Here is a 20,336-nt window from a genome sequence, read left to right on the forward strand (position 1 = left end):
TTTTTATGACCAGCATATTTTTAGATTTTTTAGATTTTTATTCATAACTTCAATAGCATTTCAAGTATTCAGCATATTAATAACTTCAATAGCTTTTAAAATATGCATCAAATTGCTCCAAAACAAGCCATATTTTATCAAGTGTAACCCAATAAAAATCTGGTTTTTATCATGTAATAAAGAATAAAAGTGTCAGTTTAACAGTTGTAGTGTGTAATGTGGGTTACACTTGATAAAATACAATACAAGGAAAAACTCTTTGAAAATTACAGGAAGAAACCTTGAGAGGAACCAGACTCAGCAGGGCCCATCCTTCTTGGGTGGTCTGGAGGATACTTTAAATAAATAGGATTTACACAAATCATACAAACACAGAATTAAATGAACTAAAAGTTATAGCTGGCAGTAAATAAATAAATAAATAATAATAGAGTTGTTATTCAGTCTAGTCTTCAATAAAGTCTGTAGTGCGTTCTTGTCATTCTTGGTGCAATTACTCCAGACCCGTCACATCCGGCAGGAGCAGCATCGTTGGCACTGCAGTCTCGACTTCAATCCTTAACCTCGGCGGGTAAATAGGTTTCCATCAGAATGCCCTTGGGGTAAAACAGTATACACGTAGAATGTAGTTAATAATGTACAATGCTAGTGTTAGGCTCTGTGGCATCAGGGGAACACACCATCTCTCCCTGACGCCACAGGCCTTACAGAGCAGAAAACGAGCTGGCTGTAAATACCTTGCCAGCTCGTTAGGGCGAACGCTCTGCAGCTGCACCTCCCCTTATTTAAGGGGATGGCGCTAAGCTGCAGGCGTCGGACCTACTGTTTTCTCTGGCTGTTTCCTTTTTCTTTCGTTCAGTTTGTTTGGCACTGCGGTGCCCTTTTATGTTTGTTTATTTTCTGTTGGGCTGCATCGCACCAGCCACTTTACTTTCATAGGGTTTACTCGGGACCTCCAGGCGCTGTAAGCGGTTGGAGGTGTATGGTCGGGAGGCCCGAGGTAAAGTAGGTTAGAGGTTCTTTGTTTTGGTGCGATTCCGGACAGCCCACGCACTACGGTGTCTTTTTGATGTTTTTATTTAACTCCGTGCTGTGCCGTCGCCACTGTGCCGCCGCCGCCGTGCCGCCGCCACCGTGAGTCCTGTTCACGCGCCCAGAGGGACGCGACACCCTCCCAGCGCATAGGTTATAGGTTAGTAAAAGTATTTTGTAATCAATGCGGAATTTAACTGGCAGCCAGTGAAGAGATGATAGAACAGGACTGATATGATCAAAGTTTCTAGTTCTAGTTAACACTCGCACTGCTGCATTTTGAACTAACTGGAGTTTGTGTATGGATCTACTAGACCAGAGCATCCAGTTAGAAGAGCATTGTAACACTTCAAGCCTCTGTGTACCACGCCCCCCTCTCCGTGAGCACACACTGTCTCCTGCCACACCCCTTCACTGATTAGCTCCAGCTGCCCTCTGTAAGAGAGAAAGGTTGGAACACAGGGGACTATTGGTTTTTTGGCTTGGTTTGGCTCTGTATGGCTCAGGTCTTTGGTCTCTCGTCTCTCTCATCTCTCTCATCTCTCTCGTCAGGTTAAGTAATGTTAAGTCATGTTAAGTCATGTTTAGTCATGTTTCTAGCTCATGTGAAGTCATGTTTCTAAGTCATGTTAAGTCATGTTTAGTCATGTTTCTAAGACATGTTAAGTCATGCTCCTTGCTATTGTTCCTAGTCATGTTCATTGCTATTGTTCCTAGTCATGCTCCTTGCTATTGTTCCTAGTCATGCTCCTTGCTATTGTTCCTAGTCATGCTCCTTGCTATTGTTCCTAGTCATGCTCCTAGCCCTTGTCTTTATTAATAAAGATTAGTTATACATCTCTGCGTGTGTTTCTGCCCCTTCTGTCTCGCCTTAGCCCCCCATTTGTGACGTAATAGTCCCCCAAAAGAGGACACAACGAGATGTTTTTGGTGTATACGTTCCCTGATTTTAACTCCATGAGGTTTCCTCAGACCCTACCGCTTTGTAGGCCAGCTCCATATGATGGAAGCAACTCATTTGTCGAAGGCTTCCTTCTGCAGAGACAGCTCTACCTGCAGAACCTTCAGGACCCCCAGCCAGCTGAAATCGGCAAGGTGCAGTTTATGATGTCTAGACTGAGGGGTGCCGCTCGTGAGTGGGCCAGGCAGCTGTGGTCTGACAGGGGAGCTGTGCTGAACTCGGTTAAGGTGTTTGAGGGCCTCATGAGAGCCAAATTTTCATGCAGCAAAGTGCCCACTGCAGCTTATACCTGGCATCCAGTGCCCACTGGGGATGTTCAATTTCCCCCAGTGCCCACTGCTGATGTGGTCCGGGTGCCAGTGCCCGCTACTAATGCTAGTAATCGTCCCACGTCCATTTTAGGAGCCAGTCAGGATCATTTGTTTAATAATGCTTCTTGTAATGACCCCAAGGGCTCCAGGGGTCCTCTTGTTTGTTCGTCGGCTCCAGTTCCAGGTACTCAGTTTTGTGTCAGTCCTCTGCCAGTTCGGTTAGGCTCATGTTCGCCAGTGTCAAGCTCGATCCAGTCTGTCCTGTGTCTAAGTCAGGTTCAGTAAGTCCTAGTTTGTCCAGTCATACTTGTTCAGTCAGTCATGCTGACATGTCTTGTCCGTCTGTCCAAGTCCGTCATGTCTCTAAGTCAGGTTCCATGAGTTCTAGTTTGTCTAGTTCTAGTCCATGTTCATCTGTCTCTGTCGGATCTAGGTGTCAATCAGCAGTTCAGGGTTTCAAATATGGTCTGTCAGTACTTTCGGGCCCTCCTGCCACCCAGGCAGAGTCAAACAGATCCAAGTCCTCTTCAGTTCTGTTTCCTGTCAAAGTACCAAGCTTTACATTCCAGCCTGTAAAGTTCAAGCCACAGTCTACTACAGACAATTCTCCTTCAGCTCTGCTGCTGCCGCCTCCAGGTTCCAAGCAGCAGACTCAAGAAGCCTCTCTAGGTTCCAAGCAGCTGATTCAAGAAGGCTCTCCAGGTTTCAAGCAGCTGATTCAAGAAGTTTCCCCAGGTTCCAAGCAGCTGATTCAAGAAGCCTCTTCAGGTTCCAAGCAGTTGATTCAAGAAGCCTCTTCAGGTTCCAAGCAGCTGAGTCAAGAAACCTCTTCAGGTTCCAAGCAGCTGAGTCAAGAAGCCTCTCCAAGTTCCAAGCAGCTGATTCAAGAAACCTCTTCAGGTTCCAAGCAGCTGAGTCAAAAAGCCTCTTCAGGTTCCAAGCAGCTGATTCAAGACGTCCCTCCAAGGTTCAAGCAGCTGATTCAAGACACCTCACCAGGTTCCAAGCAGCTGATCCAAGAAGCCTCTTCAGTTTCCAAGCAGCTGATTCAAGACGAATCTTCAGGTTCCAAGCAGCTGATTCAAGACGTCCCTCCAGGGTTCAAGCAGCTGATTCAAGACGCCTCACCAGGGTTCAAGCAGCTGATTCAAGACGTCCCTCCAGGGTTCAAGCAGCTGATTCAAGACGTCCCTCCAGGGTTCAAGCAGCTGATTCAAGACGCCTCACCAGGTTCCAAGCAGCTGATTCAAAACGTCCCTCCAGGGTTCAAGCAGCTGATTCAAGACGAATTTTCAGGATCCAAGCAGCTGATTCAAGACGTCCCTCCAGGGGTCAAGCAGTTGATTCAAGACGTCCCTCCAGGGTTCAAGCAGCTCGTTCAGGACGCTTCTTCAGGGTCCAAGCAGCTGATTTCCGATGCTTCTCCAGTGTTTTCGCAACTGACTTCGGACTCCACGCAGCTGGATTCTGTTCCCGAGTTGGAGCCCCATGATGGAGCTCCTGTTTCCAAGTCGGCGCCCCTAGAGGGTGCTTCAGGTCTCAAGTTGGCGCCCCTAGGGGGCGCTTCAGTTCTCAAGTCGGCGCTCACAGAGGGCGCTTCAGGTCTCAGGTCGGCGCCCCTAGAGGGCGCTTCAGGTCTCAAGTCGGAGCTCCCAGAGGGTGCTTCAGGTCTCAAGTCGGCGCCCCTAGAGGGCGCTTCAGGTCTCAAGTCAACGCCCCCAGAGGACGTTTCTGAACTCTCGTCGGTGCCCCCCGACGGTGCTTCTGGATTTCCGTCGGCAGTTCACGTCACAGCACTTTGGTCATGCCTGCCTCAAGACTTCCTGAATGACTTCAAATCTGCCCCGCAGGGTCCAGGACCCTCCTTGTTTTTTTTTTTTTTTTTTTGGTAAAGGCACTCCGGGAGTAGTGCCTTGGGGGGGGGGGGGGGGGGGGGGTATCTGTAACACTTAAAGCCTCTGTGTGCTCTGGAGCTTGTGTTCATTTGAACTGATTAGCTCCAGCTGCTCTCTATAAGAGAGAAAGGCTGGAACACAGGGTGGGGACTATTGGTTTTTGGCTTGGTTTGGCTCTGTATGGCTCAGGTCTTTGGTCTCTCGTCTCTCTTCAGGTTAAGTCATGTTTAGTCATGTTTCTAAGTCATGTTTCTAGCTCGTCATGTTAAGTCATGTTTCTAAGTCATGTTAAGTATTGTTCCTAGTCATGTTCATTGCTATTGTTCCTAGTCATGTTCATTGCTATTGTTCCTAGTCATGCTCCTTGCTATTGTTCCTAGTCATGCTCCTTGCTATTGTTCCTAGTCATGCTCCTTGCTATTGTTCCTAGTCATGTTCATTGATATTGTTCCTAGTCATGTTCCTAGCCCTTGTCTTTATTAATAAAGATTAGTTATACATCTCTGCGTGTATCCGCCCCTTCTGTCTCGCCTTAGCCCCCCATTCGTGACAAGCATTACAATAATCTAACCGAGAAGTTATAAATGCATGGATCAGTTTTTCGGCGTCATTAACAGATAGTATATTTGTTATTTTAGAAATATTACGCAAATGATAGTAACTCTAGTAATATTATTGATGTGTGTATCAAAGGAAAGATCTGAATCTATTGTGACACCTAACTTTTTTACATCTGGGCTGGGAGTAACAGAGAAAGTGTTTAGGTTTAGCACCAGGTTAGACAACTTGTCTCTTGCAGCTTTAGAGCCAACAAGTAAAACCTCTGTTTTATCTGAATTAAGTAAAAGAAAATTACACGACATCCAGTTTTTTATGTCATTTTCACAATCTTCTATCTGACTGATTGTGTCAGTATCATTTGGTTTGGCTGATATATACAGCTGTGTGTCATCTGCATAGCAGTGAAAATGTATGCCATGTTTATGAATAATTTCACCTAGTGGAAGCATATAGAGTGTAAATAATAGCGGTCCCAGTACCGACCCCTGTGGAACACCACACTTTACTTTTGTAGTTTCCGAGCATTTATTATTTACATAAACAAATTGAGAGCGGTCAGTCAAATATGATTTGAACCAAGAGGGTGCGAGTCCTTTAACACCTACTGTATTTTCTAGCCTATCCAGTAAAATGTTATGATCGACCGTATCAAATGCTGCACTAAGATCTAATAGAACAAGAAAAGAGACACTTCCATTATCAGAAGACATTAACGACTCGTTAACTACTCTAATTAATGCAGTTTCGGTACTATGGTTGGGTCTAAATCCAGATTTAAATTATTCATGAATACAATTTTCATTCAAATAAGAGCATAACTGTTTGGAAACGACTTTTTCTAATATCTTCGAGACAAAAGGAAGGTTTGAAATTGGCCTATAATTAGATAGTACATGTGGATCAAGATTAGGTTTTTTAATCAGGGGTTTAATAACAGGGCACTTTTAAACAATTTAGGTACATACCCAAGGCAAAGGGATGCATTGATTAATGTAAGCAGGGGCACTACAATAGTTGGGAGATTGGATTAAAGGAATTTAGTTGAATTACCTTGTTACTATTATCATCACTATTCTCACCAATGCTGCTCAGAGTGAGTTCATACTTAACATTGGCAGGTGACACACTCTGACTCTAAAGTCATATTTTTTCTACCTAAACATTAAAGAATTTTTAAAAATCATCGCTGGTACAGTCGGGTGGTATATTAGTTTCAGTTTCATTGAGGTTTTTAGTTAATTTGGACACTGTCTCGAAAAGGAATCTAGGATTGTTCTTATTTTTCTCTATTAGGGACGAATAATATAAAGATGTAGCTTTTATAAGGGCATGTTTATACTTTCCAAGCAATCTTATACACTTCCAGTGTAGTGCCACTTGCGTTCTAATTTCCGTGTTGCTTGTTTAAGTGCGCATGTGTGGTCATTGTACCATGGAGCAAGTTTTTTCTCCCTATTCAGTTTAGTTTTGAGTGGGGCTTTGTATCTAAGGTTGTGCGCAATACGGTCTCTAGGTGTTGAGTTGCCTGATCTAGTTCTATAGGTTCTGATGCTGGTATATTTGGTAATTCTGGTAGGCAGTTTATGAACGCTGCTGCAGTTGCAGATGTAATAGCGCACTTATATTTAAAACGATTGCTGTATATTATTGGATAGGGACACTTCATAAATTAGTAGGGAGTGGTCAGAAATTAAGTCATTCTGTGGTACAATTACCAGGTTGTCAATGTTCATACCATAAGTAAGTATTAAATCTAAGGTATGTTTACAGCGTTGAGTGGGTCCCGTTACATCTTGGGTAATGCCTAAAGATTCTAAAATAGAGTCAAACGCAATTTTGAGTGGATTACACTCATCCTCATAATGAATATTAAAGTCACCAACAATTAAAGCTTTTTTAGTTGATAAGACTAATTTAGAAAGAAAATCGGCAAATTCGTTAAGAAATTCTGAGTAAGGACCAGGTGGTCGATAAACAGTAACCAGCTTAAACATACTAGTTTTATCAGATGAACATTTATTGGCTATGTCAGAGATAAGAACTTCAAATGAGTTTGTTATGGGAGATGATTTTACAGTAAGAGTATGTCTTTGTCATAAGTTGTGGCTATTCCTCCACCACGACCACTAAGACGTGGCTTATGTTCATAACTGTAACCCGGAGGAGATGCTTCATTTAAACCTAGATACTCATCAGGTCTAGCCCAGGTCTCGATTAAACAAAGTGTACTAAGACAATTATCTGTGATCATTTCATTTGCAATTACTGTTTTGCATGCAAGTGACCTGATGTTCAGAAGTCCAAACTTTAGTTTAGCCTTACTAGTGTTTTCATGATGCTCATTTAGATTAATTTTAATTAAGTTATTATGACATACTTTTTGATTTTGTTTTGGCTTACACCTGCCACGGTAAACAGATACAGTCTCAATGGTTTGTGACCTAGGGATTTTGGGTGACGTTCGATTGCGACTCACAGACAGTTGGTTAGGCCTGTTTGTCTGCTGACTGGTCTTGGCTCTGGGTAGTCATTTAACACTATCTGCCACTACACTAACGCGGTGGTAAAGCCTGTCCCCTATGCTGCAAGAAATGCGAGCAGCACCCTCCCATGAGGGGTGGACACCATCCCGCTTCAAAAGACCAGGCCTTCCCTCAAAAGTGGACCAATTATCTACAAAATCAATGCAGTTTTCTGAGCACCATTTAGACATCCAGCGGTTCAGCGACAATAACCTGCTGTAGGTTTCCCCACTGGGTCGAATCAGTAAGGGGCCAGAGCACACTACTGCCTCGGACATCGACCTAGCTAACTCACACACCTCTTTAACATTATTCTTAGTAACCGCAGACTGCCGTAAACAAACATCATTAGAGCTGACGTGGATAACAATCTTCGAAAATCTACGTCAGGCACCCTGGCCCCCGGAATACAAGTGAATATGGTTGCTGGTGTCTCTATGGGGGTTGCAATACGCACGTGTCGGAGCTGAGAATCTCCTATAACCAGAGCACTTACAGTGGTGCTTGAAATATGACCTAAAACATCATCAGATTTTCACACAAGTCCTAAAAGTAGATAAAGAGAACCCAGTTAAACAAATGAGACAAAAATATTGTACTTGATCATTTATTTATTGAGGAAAATGATCCAATATTACATATTTGTGAGTGGAAAAAGTATGTGAACCTTTGTTTCAGTATCTGGTGTGACCCCCCTTTGCAGCAATAACTGCAACTAAACGTTTCCGGTAACTGTTGATCAGTCATGCACACCAGCTTGGAGGAATTTTAGCCCATTCCTCCGTACAGAACAGCTTCAACTCTGGGATGTTGGTGGGTTTCCTCACATTAACTGCTCGCTTCAGGTCCTTCCACAACATTTCGATTGGATTAAGGTCAGGACTTTAACTTGCCCATTTCAAAACATTAACTTTATTTTTCTTTAACCATTCTTTGTAGAACAACTTGTGTGCTTAGGGTCGTTGTCTTGCTGCATGACCCACCTTCTCTTGAGATTCAGTTCATGGACAGATGTCCTGACATTTTCCTTAAGAATTCTCTGATATAATTCAGAATTCATTGTTCCATCAATGATGGCAAGCCGTCCTGGCCCAGATGCAGCAAAACAGGCCCAAACCATGATACTACCACCACCATGTTTCACAGATGGGATAAGGTTCTTATGCTGGAATGCAGTGTTTTCCTTTCTCCAAACATAACGCTTTTCATTTAAACCAATAAGTTCTATTTTGGTCTCATCCGTCCATAAAACATTCTTCCAATAGCCTTCTGGCTTGTCCACGTGATCTGTAGCAAACTGCAGATGAGCAGCAATGTTCTTTTTGGAGAGCAGTGGCTTTCTCCTTGCAACCCTGCCATGCACACTATTGTTGTTCAGTGTTCTCCTGATGGTGGACTCATGAACATTAACATTAGCCAATGTGAGAGAGGCCTTCAGTTGCTTAGAAGTTACCCTGGGGTCCTTTGTGACCTCGCCGACTATTACACGCCTTGCTCTTGGAGTGATCCTTGTTGGTCGACCACTCCTGGGGAGGGTAACAATGGTCTTGAATTTCCTCTATTTGTACACAATCTGTCTGACTGTGGATTGGTGGAGTCCAAACTCTTTAGAGATGGTTTTGTAACCTTTTCCAGCCTGATGAGCATCAACAATCTCCTTTGCTCGTGCCATGATACACTACCACAAAGATGTGTTGTGAAGAGCAGACTTTGATAGATCCCTGTTCTTTAAATAAAACAGGGTGCCCACTCACACCTGATTGTCATCCCACTCTAATTTCACCTTCAGTTAGAAGGTGAGGTTCACATACTTTTGCCACTCACAAATATGTAATATTGGATCATTTTTCTCAATAAATAAATGACCAAGTATAATATTTTTGTGTCATTTGTTTAACTGGGTTCTCTTTATCTACTTTTAGGACTTGTGTGAAAATCTGATGATGTTTTAGGTCATATTTATGCAGAAATGTAGAAAATTCTAAAGGGTTCACAAACTTTCAAACACCTCTATATACAGTATATATATACTGTATATACAGTATATATATATATATATATATATATATATACAGTGTATCACAAAAGTGAGTACACCCCTCACATTTCTGCAAATATTTTATTATATCTTTTCATGGGACAACACTATAGAAATAAAACTTGGATATAACTTAGAGTAGTCAGTGTAAAGCTTGTATAGCAGTGTAGATTTACTGTCTTCTGAAAATAACTCAACACACAGCCATTAATGTCTAAATGGCTGGCAACATAAGTGAGTACACCCCACAGTGAACAAGTCCAAATTGTGCCCAAAGTGTCAATATTTTGTGTGACCACCATTATTATCCAGCACTGCCTTAACCCTCCTGGGCATGGAATTCACCAGAGCTGCACAGGTTGCTACTGGAATCCTCTTCCACTCCTCCATGATGACATCACGGAGCTGGTGGATGTTAGACACCTTGAACTCCTCCACCTTCCACTTGAGGATGCGCCACAGGTGCTCAATTGGGTTTAGTCCATCACCTTTACCTTCAGCTTCCTCAGCAAGGCAGTTGTCATCTTGGAGGTTGTGTTTGAGGTCGTTATCCTGTTGGAAAACTGCCATGAGGCCCAGTTTTCGAAGGGAGGGGATCATGCTCTGTTTCAGAATGTCACAGTACATGTTGGAATTCATGTTTCCCTCAATGAACTGCAGCTCCCCAGTGCCGGCAACACTCATGCAGCCCAAGACCATGATGCTACCACCACCATGCTTGACTGTAGGCAAGATACAGTTGTCTTGGTACTTCTCACCAGGGCGCCGCCACACATGCTGGACACCATCTGAGCCAAACAAGTTTATCTTGGTCTCGTCAGACCACAGGGCATTCCCGTAATCCATGTTCTTGGACTGCTTGTCTTCAGCAAACTGTTTGCTGGCTTTCTTGTGCGTCAGCTTCCTTCTGGGATGACGACCATGCAGACCGAGTTGATGCAGTGTGTGGCGTATGGTCTGAGCACTGACAGGCTGACCTCCCACATCTTCAACCTCTGCAGCAATGCTGGCAGCACTCATGCGTCTATTTTTTAAAGCCAACCTCTGGATATGACGCCGTACACGTGGACTCAACTTCTTTGTTCGACCCTGGCGAAGCCTGTTCCGAGTGGAACCTGTCCTGGAAAACCGCTGTATGACCTTGGCCACCATGCTGTAGCTCAGTTTCAGGGTGTTAGCAATCTTCTTATAGCCCAGGCCATCTTTGTGGAGAGCAACAATTCTATTTCTCACATCCTCAGAGAGTTCTTTGCCATGAGGTGCCATGTTGAATATCCAGTGGCCAGTATAAGAGAATTGTACCCAAAACACCAAATTTAACAGCCCTGCTCCCCATTTACACCTGGGACCTTGACACATGACACCAGGGAGGGACAACGACACATTTGGGCACAATTTGGACATGTTCACTGTGGGGTGTACTCACTTATGTTGCCAGCTATTTAGACATTAATGGCTGTGTGTTGAGTTATTTTCAGAAGACAGTAAATCTACACTGCTATACAAGCTGTACACTGACTACTCTAAGTTATATCCAAGTTTCATGTCTATAGTGTTGTCCCATGAAAAGATATAATCAAATATTTGCAGAAATGTGAGGGGTGTACTCACTTTTGTGATACACTGTATATATATAGACATATCAGAGTTCAAAAGAGGACAAATTGTTGGTGCACGTCTTGCTGGCGCATCTGTGACCAAGACAGCAAGTCTTTGTGATGTATCAAGAGCCACGGTATCCAGGGTAATGTCAACATACCATCAAGAAGGACAAACCACATCCAACAGGATTAACTGTGGACGCAAGAGGAAGCTGTCTGAAATGGATGTTCGGGTGCTAACCCGGATTGTATCCAAAAAACATAAAACCACGGCTTCCCAAATCACGGCAGAATTAAATGTGCACCTCAATTCTCCTGTTTCCACCAGAACTGTCCGTCGGGAGCTCCACAGGGTCAATATACACGGCCGGGCTGCTATAGCCAAACCTTTGGTCACTCGTGCCAATGCCAAACGTCGGTTTCAATGGTGCCAGGAGCGCAAATCTTGGGCTGTGGACAATGTGAAACATGTATTGTTCTCTGATGAGTCCACCTTTACTGTTTTCCCCACATCCGGGAGAGTTACGGTGTGGAGAAGCCCCAAAGAAGCGTACCACCCAGACTGTTGCATGCCCAGAGTGAAGCATGGGGGTGGATCAGTGATGGTTTGGGCTGCCATATCATGGCATTCCCTTGGCCCAATACTTGTGCTAGATGGGCGCTACCGAACCATTCTGGAGGACCATGTGCATCCAATGGTTCAAACATTGTATCCTGAAGGCGGTGCCGTGTATTAGGATGACAATGCACCAATACACACAGCAAGACTGGTGAAAGATTGGTTTGATGAACATGAAAGTGAAGTTGAACATCTCCCATGGCCTGCACAGTCACCAGATCTAAATATTATTGAGCCACTTTGGGGTGTTTTGGAGAAGCGAGTCAGGAAACGTTTTCCTCCACCAGCATCACGTAGTGACCTGGCCACTATCCTGCAAGAAGAATGGCTTAAAATCCCTCTGACCACTGTGCAGGACTTGTATATGTCATTTCCAAGATGAATTGACGCTGTATTGGCCGCAAAAGGAGGCCCTACACCATACTAATAAATTATTGTGGTCTAAAACCAGGTGTTTCAGTTTCATTGTCCAACCCCTGTATATATACTGTAAATACCTGGACTGCTAGGGGTGTGTTGACTGTGACATTTGCTTGCATGTTGATTGCAAAATATACAGTATATAGATAAATCAAAAGATGATGTAAGCATTCACAAATATAAAGTTAATATTGAGTTTAATTCAGAAACTCAGAAAACAATACAGTTGACCTCCCAACTTCCACTGTACAATTCGCACTCTGAATCAAAGTCATAATTAGTTTCGTGTAGTGGATGTGCTTAGGTCAGTGGAGTTTATGAACTCGGAGAACAGTTTTCCATGACCTGGCAACCCACAGCCACAATAATCTGGTAAATTTGCGTATGAGCTAGCAGGTGTTGCCTTCCATGTTATTGTTACTATTAAAAAAGTAAATACAATTCGTTTCATTACAAATACAAAGTACATTGTGAAACAGAAAGTTGACTTGAGTGGGTCATTTATAAGCGCAGCCTATTACAGTGAAAGAAGCGGAAGCGAAAGTTGCCGAGAGGAGGCAACACATTACACGATTTGGCTCCTCTTTTCTCCCGGATTGAGGTGAGTAAAGTTAACATTTCAACAGAAAAATCCCACAGAATCGGTACGGAATAAAATCAGAGATTTATGTTCTAAATCTAAATGTTATGATTTATGTGTATGTTAGGCTTTTCCATTTATAACGTAAATAGGAGGTGTATGTATGTTATACACTATATTGCCAAAAATATTTGCTCGTCTGCCCTCACACGCACATGAACTTGAGTGACTCCCATTCTTAATACATAGGGTTTAATATGATGTCGGCCCACTCTTTGCAGCTATAACAGCTTCAACTCTTCTGGGAAGGCTTTCCACAAGGTTTAGGAGTGTGTTTATGGGAATTTTTGACCATTCTTCCAGAAGTGCATTTGTGAGGTCAGACACTGATGTTGGATGAGAAGGCCTGGCTCACAGTCTCTGCTCTAATTCATCCCAAAGGTGTTCTATTGGGTTGAGGTCAGGACTCTGTGCAGGCCAGTCAAGTTCTTCCACACCAAACTCGCTCATCCATGACTTTATGGACCTTGCTTTGTGCACTGGTGCGCAGTCATGTTGGAACAGGAAGGGGCCATCCCCAAACTGTTCCCACAAAGTTAGGAGCATGAAATTGTCCAATATATCTATCCTTTCACTGGAACTAAGAGGCCGAGCCCAACTCCTGAAAAACAACCCCACCCCATAATCCCCCCTTCTCCAAACTTTACACTGTCAGACAAGTAACGTTCTCCTGGCAACCGCCAAACCCAGACTCGTCCATCGGATTTCCAGACAAAGAAGCGTGATTCGTCACTCCCGTCCTGTGGCGGCGTACTATACACCACTGCATCCGACGCTTTGCATTGCGCTTGGTGATGTAAGGCTTGGATGCAGCTGCTCGGCCATGGAAACCCATTCCATGAAGCTCTCTATGCTCTGTTCTTGAGCTAATCTGAAGGCCACATGAAGTTTGGAGGTATGTAGCGATCGACTCTGCAGAAAGTTGGCGACCTCTGCACACTATGCGCCTCAGCATCCGCTGACCCCGCTGTGTCATTTTACGTGGCCTACCACTTTGTGGCTGAGTTGCTGTCATTCCCAATCGCTTCCACTTTGTTATAATACCACTGACAGTTGACTGTGGAATATTTAGTAGCGAGGAAATTTTACAGCTGGACTTGTTGCACAGGTGGCATCCTATCACGGTACCACTCTGGAATTCACTGAGCTCCTGAGAGCGACCCATTCTTTCACAAATGTTTGTAGAAGCAGTCTGCATGCCTAGGTGCTTGGTTTTATACACCTGTGGCCATGGAAGTGATTGGAACACCTGAATTCAATGATTTGGATGGGTGAATGAATACTTTCGGCAGTATAGTGTATATAACAGGACTGTTATTCAAGATTACCATGACTTTAATTGTTCTGTTGTCTTCTGTACAAAACGCTTGCAAAAACACTAAATAAAGCAAATACATGTATTTTATATGTATATTTAAATAAACAAAAGTAAATGGAACAAAAGAATGTGTTCTTGGTCTGTAAAGCCAAATTTAAAAGTGTTAAAGAATGTAAACAAAGCGCTTATTGCAAGCTGCTGTGCCCAGAGGCACTGTCATGGATTTTGGCCACGCCACCCCAGGGCTCGTATTGCTGTGCAGCACCCACCTGATTTGGAAAATTTCATTTCACTTTGTTAAGCAACTGTTCTGATACAAGACCCATATATACAGTGGTACCTCGTTATACATCCTTAATCCGTTCCAGATCCTTGGACTTATACCAAACAGGACGTATACCAAATGAATTTTCCCATAAGAAATAAAGGGAAAATGATTAATCCGTTCCCATGAAAAAAATCCTATTGTTATTGGCATATTATACGTTGATGGGGTTGTATAAAATAATTCATAAAATGATTGGCTGAGCTGCGTTTAAAGCCGTTGTAAAATCCCCGATATAAGCGCACCTGTGACCACCTCACATCATTCCATATTAATACGCCACTGAAAAGAAAAAGTACAAACTAGGTTGAACACTATTTTAAGTCATGTACTATACATGGAAATGACCAGATTAATATAAACAGTAATCTTAATCATTAAGCGGGTGTTTCGTCCAAGAAATAGTGTAATAGTTGTTATGTTCGCCCTCATGTTGCCTAGCAACACGGCGCACCCATTAACGGGACTACAGTACCTGTAGTACAGTACCTGAAAATTCACAGAGAGTTATATGTTTACTGAATGGTAGCAACTGGCGTAATGACGCTCGTGGCTTTGTCTCACGAGAGGTAAACAAGGGTAGCGTGCGGTGTCGTGACTCATTTTGACCCATACAAGTTCTAGCACGCGAGTCGTATTCCAAACAAAGGTCGTATACCAAGCTACATTTTTTGCGTCCAAACAGGACGTATACCAAGTTGGACTTATTCCAAAGCAGACTTATACCGAGGTTCCACTGTACAAAGAACATCCGATGCATGTTTACTTACAAACTCATTATAATCTAAAAGTTTCTTCCTAGCTTGGTTTACCCATTTTCTACTGTATGGTATGAACAGTATAGAAGTTGTTAATAATCATGTTATCAGACTATTATATATATGTCTCATACTTATGTCTCTTGCATTTAACATAAGGCAATTATGTTATAACACTTTAATAATACACTACTTGGGAAAATAATTTGACATTAAACTGGAATTAATTTGCAGTTCAGTCAAATTAATCTAAAAAATATCTTAAATCGTTGAAACTTGACAGTTATAATTAATTAATTATAAATAATAATTGTAAGCCTTTGCATGAACCTTGGCATGAATTAAAATAAATTAAATGTAACAGTACTATTATATCTACTATGACATTTGTGGCCCTCAGCAGGCGTTTTTAGTGACAATTATGACAATAATTAGAGCAGCTGAGGGTTTAGAGCCATGCTCAGGGGCCCAACAGAAACAATAGCATAATAATTAAAGTGAAATGTAACCATAATATAATAATAAAAGTGAAGTATAACAATAATATGAAGTGAAATAGACTTTTTTATGTAATAGAATTTTTATGTAATAAAAATGCTAAAACTCTTCTGTTCAGCATAGTATTTGAAGCTTTTTGCTCAAATGTAGAATGTCCTTTTTAAGGTTTTTTATAGATCTCTCATAAATTGAATCTTATACCTGCACTGTGTTCTTCCAGCACATGGGAGGATGGATGACGGCAGTCACATTATTATAATGTGTATTATACTAAATATACTGTATAATAGCGTAGATATTATCTTAGTGATAATATACCATAATCAGATTGCTGTTGAAGCTTCGACTAAAATACTAAAAATATAAACTAGACTGGTATGTAAGTGGTGAAAAACATAGAGACTCACCAACAGACTAATATTGGGTCCAAGGGTGTTGTGAGGCTGAATAAAAATGAGGGGGGAGACTATATAAGGGGAAGTATAAGAAAATATAATATAAAAAAAATATGTATCTGCAAGTGGGTGAAAAAAAGTATTGGGGAAAAATGTACTGAAATACAAACCCTATATCAGACTGCAGAACATTTTAGATAAATGCTCTACAGTCTCGTTCAGACTGTGGCCTCACCAATGGCTAAAGTGGGGAGAAATTAGTCAAGGAGTCTACACTGCCCACACAATGACACTCTTGTCCTAAATATAACCAACAGTAGAGAGTGTTCGGTGGAATCACAGCCACGGCCTGCAAGCTAACTACTTGGTCCACCAACCCACTAGCACGCTGACCCATTGCTTCTTTCCCAAAGCTAAGCTAAAAGGCAGGGGAGCAAGAGGAATAATCACACTTAAGATTTAAAGTGTAGATGCTCAGGTGGTGCAGCGGTAAAAACATTCTAGCACACCAGAGCTGACATTTCAAACTCGTCAGTTCGAAACTCAGCTTTGCCATCCGGCTGGGCTGGGCGGCTATATAAAAAATGATTGGGTTGTTGTTCAGACAGGGAGGGAAAAGCTGGATTAGGGACCTGGAAGTCAGGATAAATGTAATAAACGTTTAGTTTATCTTTAAATAACAGTCACTCACATTCTGTTTCATTTTACAGACAGACATGGAGACTTTGCGAAAGAACAAGGTCTTCCTCATTAACACTTTGTCCATGGATGCCAGCATCATCTTAAATTTTGCCCAGCAGGAAAATATCCTCACCACGCGTGAATACAACAATCTTAACCACCCCAACCACACCCAGGAAAACATTGTCACAAATCTTCTAGACAAAGTGATGAACAAGGGCAACGAGCTGTGTCTCCGATTTGTGGAGCTCCTGCAACGTGATGACCTTCAGGAAAATTTCCCTCAGCTGAAAGAGTTTTTTATGCCCCTTCATACATCAGTAGAAGGTATTAGCACTTGGCCTGCCACCATAGTTACACCTTTTTAGACTATAATATATCACATTATATTATAATTATATATATATTTTTCAGAAAATGCAGCCACAACCAGTGAATAGGTTTCTTCGTTGACCCATCCGACTGGGATTGGAAGTGAATGAAGGTTAGTCATTAAAATACACCATGTGTGTGGTAGGCCCAATGCTAAAGTGTTTGCTAGTAAATATTCTAGACAAATATTGTGATAATCTTACTGTAAGGAAAGACACAGTTAGTTTTAGTATTGCTGGCATGCCTGGTAAAAATGACATGTCTTTATAATTTATTAGCTTAGTGGAAGACAGTATTAAGGAAATATAATATGTAACTGATTGAGAACTGTGGACACCAACTGCTGTAATACCAAAAGTGAATTTTTTTTTTTATTTTGCTCGATATAACAACACTTCATCTGCTCATTAGTCCACAATATGACATATACTGGGCTTCATAACGCTCAAACTTTTTGAAGAGACAGGTCTGGACTGAAGCCACACTTTTGTAACAGATGCAGAATGTAGCTTGGTATAGTCATGCTGAAACAAGCAGTAACATCCCTAAAATCGATGTCTAGATGTGTCTGTGTCACTCAGCTTCAGTGGGGCCTTTAATAATTTACACTTGCTGTTGGAAACTCACCCTCATACCATGATAGGCACTGGCTTTTGAATGTTTGGTTGGTAACAATTGGGATGGTCGTTTTCCCAATTTGGCCTGTGAGACACAACATTTATTGTTTGATAACCTTGATTTTTTTATTTCAGAAGTGAGGACATCCTGTCTATCGTGCTGTAAAAAATGTGGAATACAGATGACAATGCACAATGTGACAATGCAGAAGAAGTTGGTGTTTCGTGTACTAAATCAGCATTAGGACTTGGTTATGATGGTCACTCTGGAAAAAACTCCAAAAGTCCAGTGCAGAGTTTGGAGAACCTATTTAAGACAAACATCTCTGCTGCACTATGTAAATCTGGCTTTAATGGCAAGTTGGTAAGACAGAATCCACTGTTGACTTAAAGGCATGACAGCCCACTTGGACTCTGGAAATGATTCGCTGGTCTGATGGGAAAAAATATACATTCTTTGGGCAGTACAGTTAGCACTGTGTCTGGTGAAAAATAGCAAAAATTATATACATTGTATCAATTCAAAATCAAATCCACAACACAATAAGGTGTGCAAACGGTCATGTACTTTCTGAACCCACATTTTGTGTAAGAAAAAATATTTTAAAAAACACTGTTTAATGTTAAAAAGTGGTATAATTAGGTGAGTGCATTACTTTTACATAAGAAACTTTTACCTCTGTTCTTTAAATAAAAGAAAAAATCTTTTACAATATGTGTTCTTACTCAAGTTCCCTTGGTGTAATATTGTGAAAACAGTCATTATGGACATCAAGGACTTTGTTGCCTGGTGTGAACTAAATGTGCTTTACATTAACACCAGTAAGAGTAAAGAACTGGTGATCGATTTCAGGAAAAGGTTGCATCACACCACATCTGTGAGCATCCAGTCCAACAAACTGGACTGGTCTTGCATAGAACAGTTCTATATAGAAAGGGCCAAGGTCATCTCCACCTACTGAGGAGACTGAGGTGCCGACCACTGCTTAGATCCTTCTATGACACTGTGGTAGCTTCAGCCATCTTTTATGCAGTGGTGTGCTGGGGAGGTGCAATCTCGGAGAGAGAGGAAAAGACTGAACAAGCTGATCAAGAGAGCGAGCTCTGTTTTAAACTGTCGTCTCGAATCTGTAGAGGAGGTGGGAGAAAAGGTCCTTCATTCAAGGAGCCATCAGGGCTTACAATAATAATACGTGATAGGTCACTCATATTTACACTTACACTATATTGCCAAAAGTATTCGCTCGTCTGCCTTCACACGCATATGAACTCGAGTGACTCCCATTCTTAATCCATAGGGTTTAATATGATGTGGGCCCACCCTTTGCAGCTATAACAGCATCAACTCTTCTGGGAAGGCTTTCCACAAGGTTTAGGAGTGTGTTTATGGGAATTTTTGACCATTCTTTCTTAAGCGCATTTGTGGGGTCAGACACTTATGTTGGACGAGAAGGCCTGGCTCGCAGTCTCTGCTCTAATTCATCCCAAAGGTGTTCTGTCAGGTTGAGGACAGGACTCTGTGCAGGCCAGTCAAGTTCTTCCACACCAAACTCGCTTACCCATGTCTTTATGGACCTTGCTTTGTGCACTGGTGCACAGTCATGTTGGAACAAGAAGGGGCCATCCCCAAACTGTTCCCACAAAGTTAGGAGCATGAAATTGTCCAAAATCTCTTGCTGTGCTGAAGCATTAAGAGTTCCTTTCACTGGAACTAAGGGGCCGAGCCCAACTCATGAAAAACAACCCCACACCATCATCCCCCCTCCACCAAACTTTACACTTGGCACAATCCAGTCAGACAAGTAACGTTCTCCTGGCAACCGCCAAACCCAGACTCGTCCATCGAATTGCCAGACAGAGAAGCGTGGTTTGTCATTCCAGAGAACACATCTCCACTGCTCTAAAGTCCAGTGGTGGCGTGCTATACACCACTGCATCCGACGCTTTGCATTGCGCTTGGTGATGTAAGGCTTGGATGCAGCTGCTTGGCCATGGAAACTCATTCCATCAAGCTCTCTACACACTGTTCTTGAGCTAATCTGAAGGCCACATGAAGTTTGGAGGTCTGTAGCGATTGACTCTGCAGAAAGTTGGCGACCTCTGCCCACTATACACCTCAGCATCCGCTGACCCCGCTCTGTCATTTTACGTGGCCTACCACTTTGTGGCTGAGTTGCTGTCGTTCCCAATCGCTTCCACTTTGTTATAATACCACTGACAGTTGACTGTGGAATATTTAGTAGCAAGGAAATTTCACGACTGGAATTGTTGCACAGGTGGCATCCTATCACGGTACCACGCTGGAATTCACTGAGCTACTGAGGGCGACCCATTCTTTCACAAATGTTTGTAGAAGCAGTCTGCATGCCTAGGTGCTTGGTTTTATACACCTGTGACCATGGAAGTGATTGGAACACCTAAATTGAATGATTTGGATGGGTGAGTGAATACCTTCGGCAATATAGTGTACATGTCTATGGTGCACTAAATATATATTACAATAAGTGCAATATGTAATATATTTTTAATGTGTATATATTATATTTTACAATAATATATGTACATCACAACTTTTCACCAAGGGGATCAATAAAGTATTATTATTTATAATGAATAAAGCTAAAACAGGAACATCCTTTAAGAAAACCTTTAGAGTGCAAGCAACCCCAGAGTGAGGTAATATTTTACCTTTCAACATTACAATGACATGAAGCATACAGCCAAAACACTGGAGTGGCCTCAAGGCAAGTCTCTGAATGTCCTTGATAAACC

General features: G+C 42.2%; 1 long non-coding RNA gene across 1 annotated transcript; it reads left to right on the forward strand.

The window, feature by feature from the left end:
- Window positions 1–12,341: 12,341 nt before the first annotated feature.
- Window positions 12,342–18,241, forward strand: LOC134317030 (uncharacterized). Its single transcript, XR_010013162.1, has 4 exons — window positions 12,342–12,561; window positions 16,605–16,902; window positions 16,990–17,059; window positions 17,700–18,241. It is a non-coding gene; the product is annotated as an uncharacterized LOC134317030 (long non-coding RNA).
- The last annotated feature ends 2,095 nt before the right edge of the window (window positions 18,242–20,336 follow it).

The sequence above is a fragment of the Trichomycterus rosablanca genome, chromosome 6, assembly GCF_030014385.1.
Source record: "Trichomycterus rosablanca isolate fTriRos1 chromosome 6, fTriRos1.hap1, whole genome shotgun sequence".
NCBI lineage: Eukaryota > Metazoa > Chordata > Actinopteri > Siluriformes > Trichomycteridae > Trichomycterus > Trichomycterus rosablanca.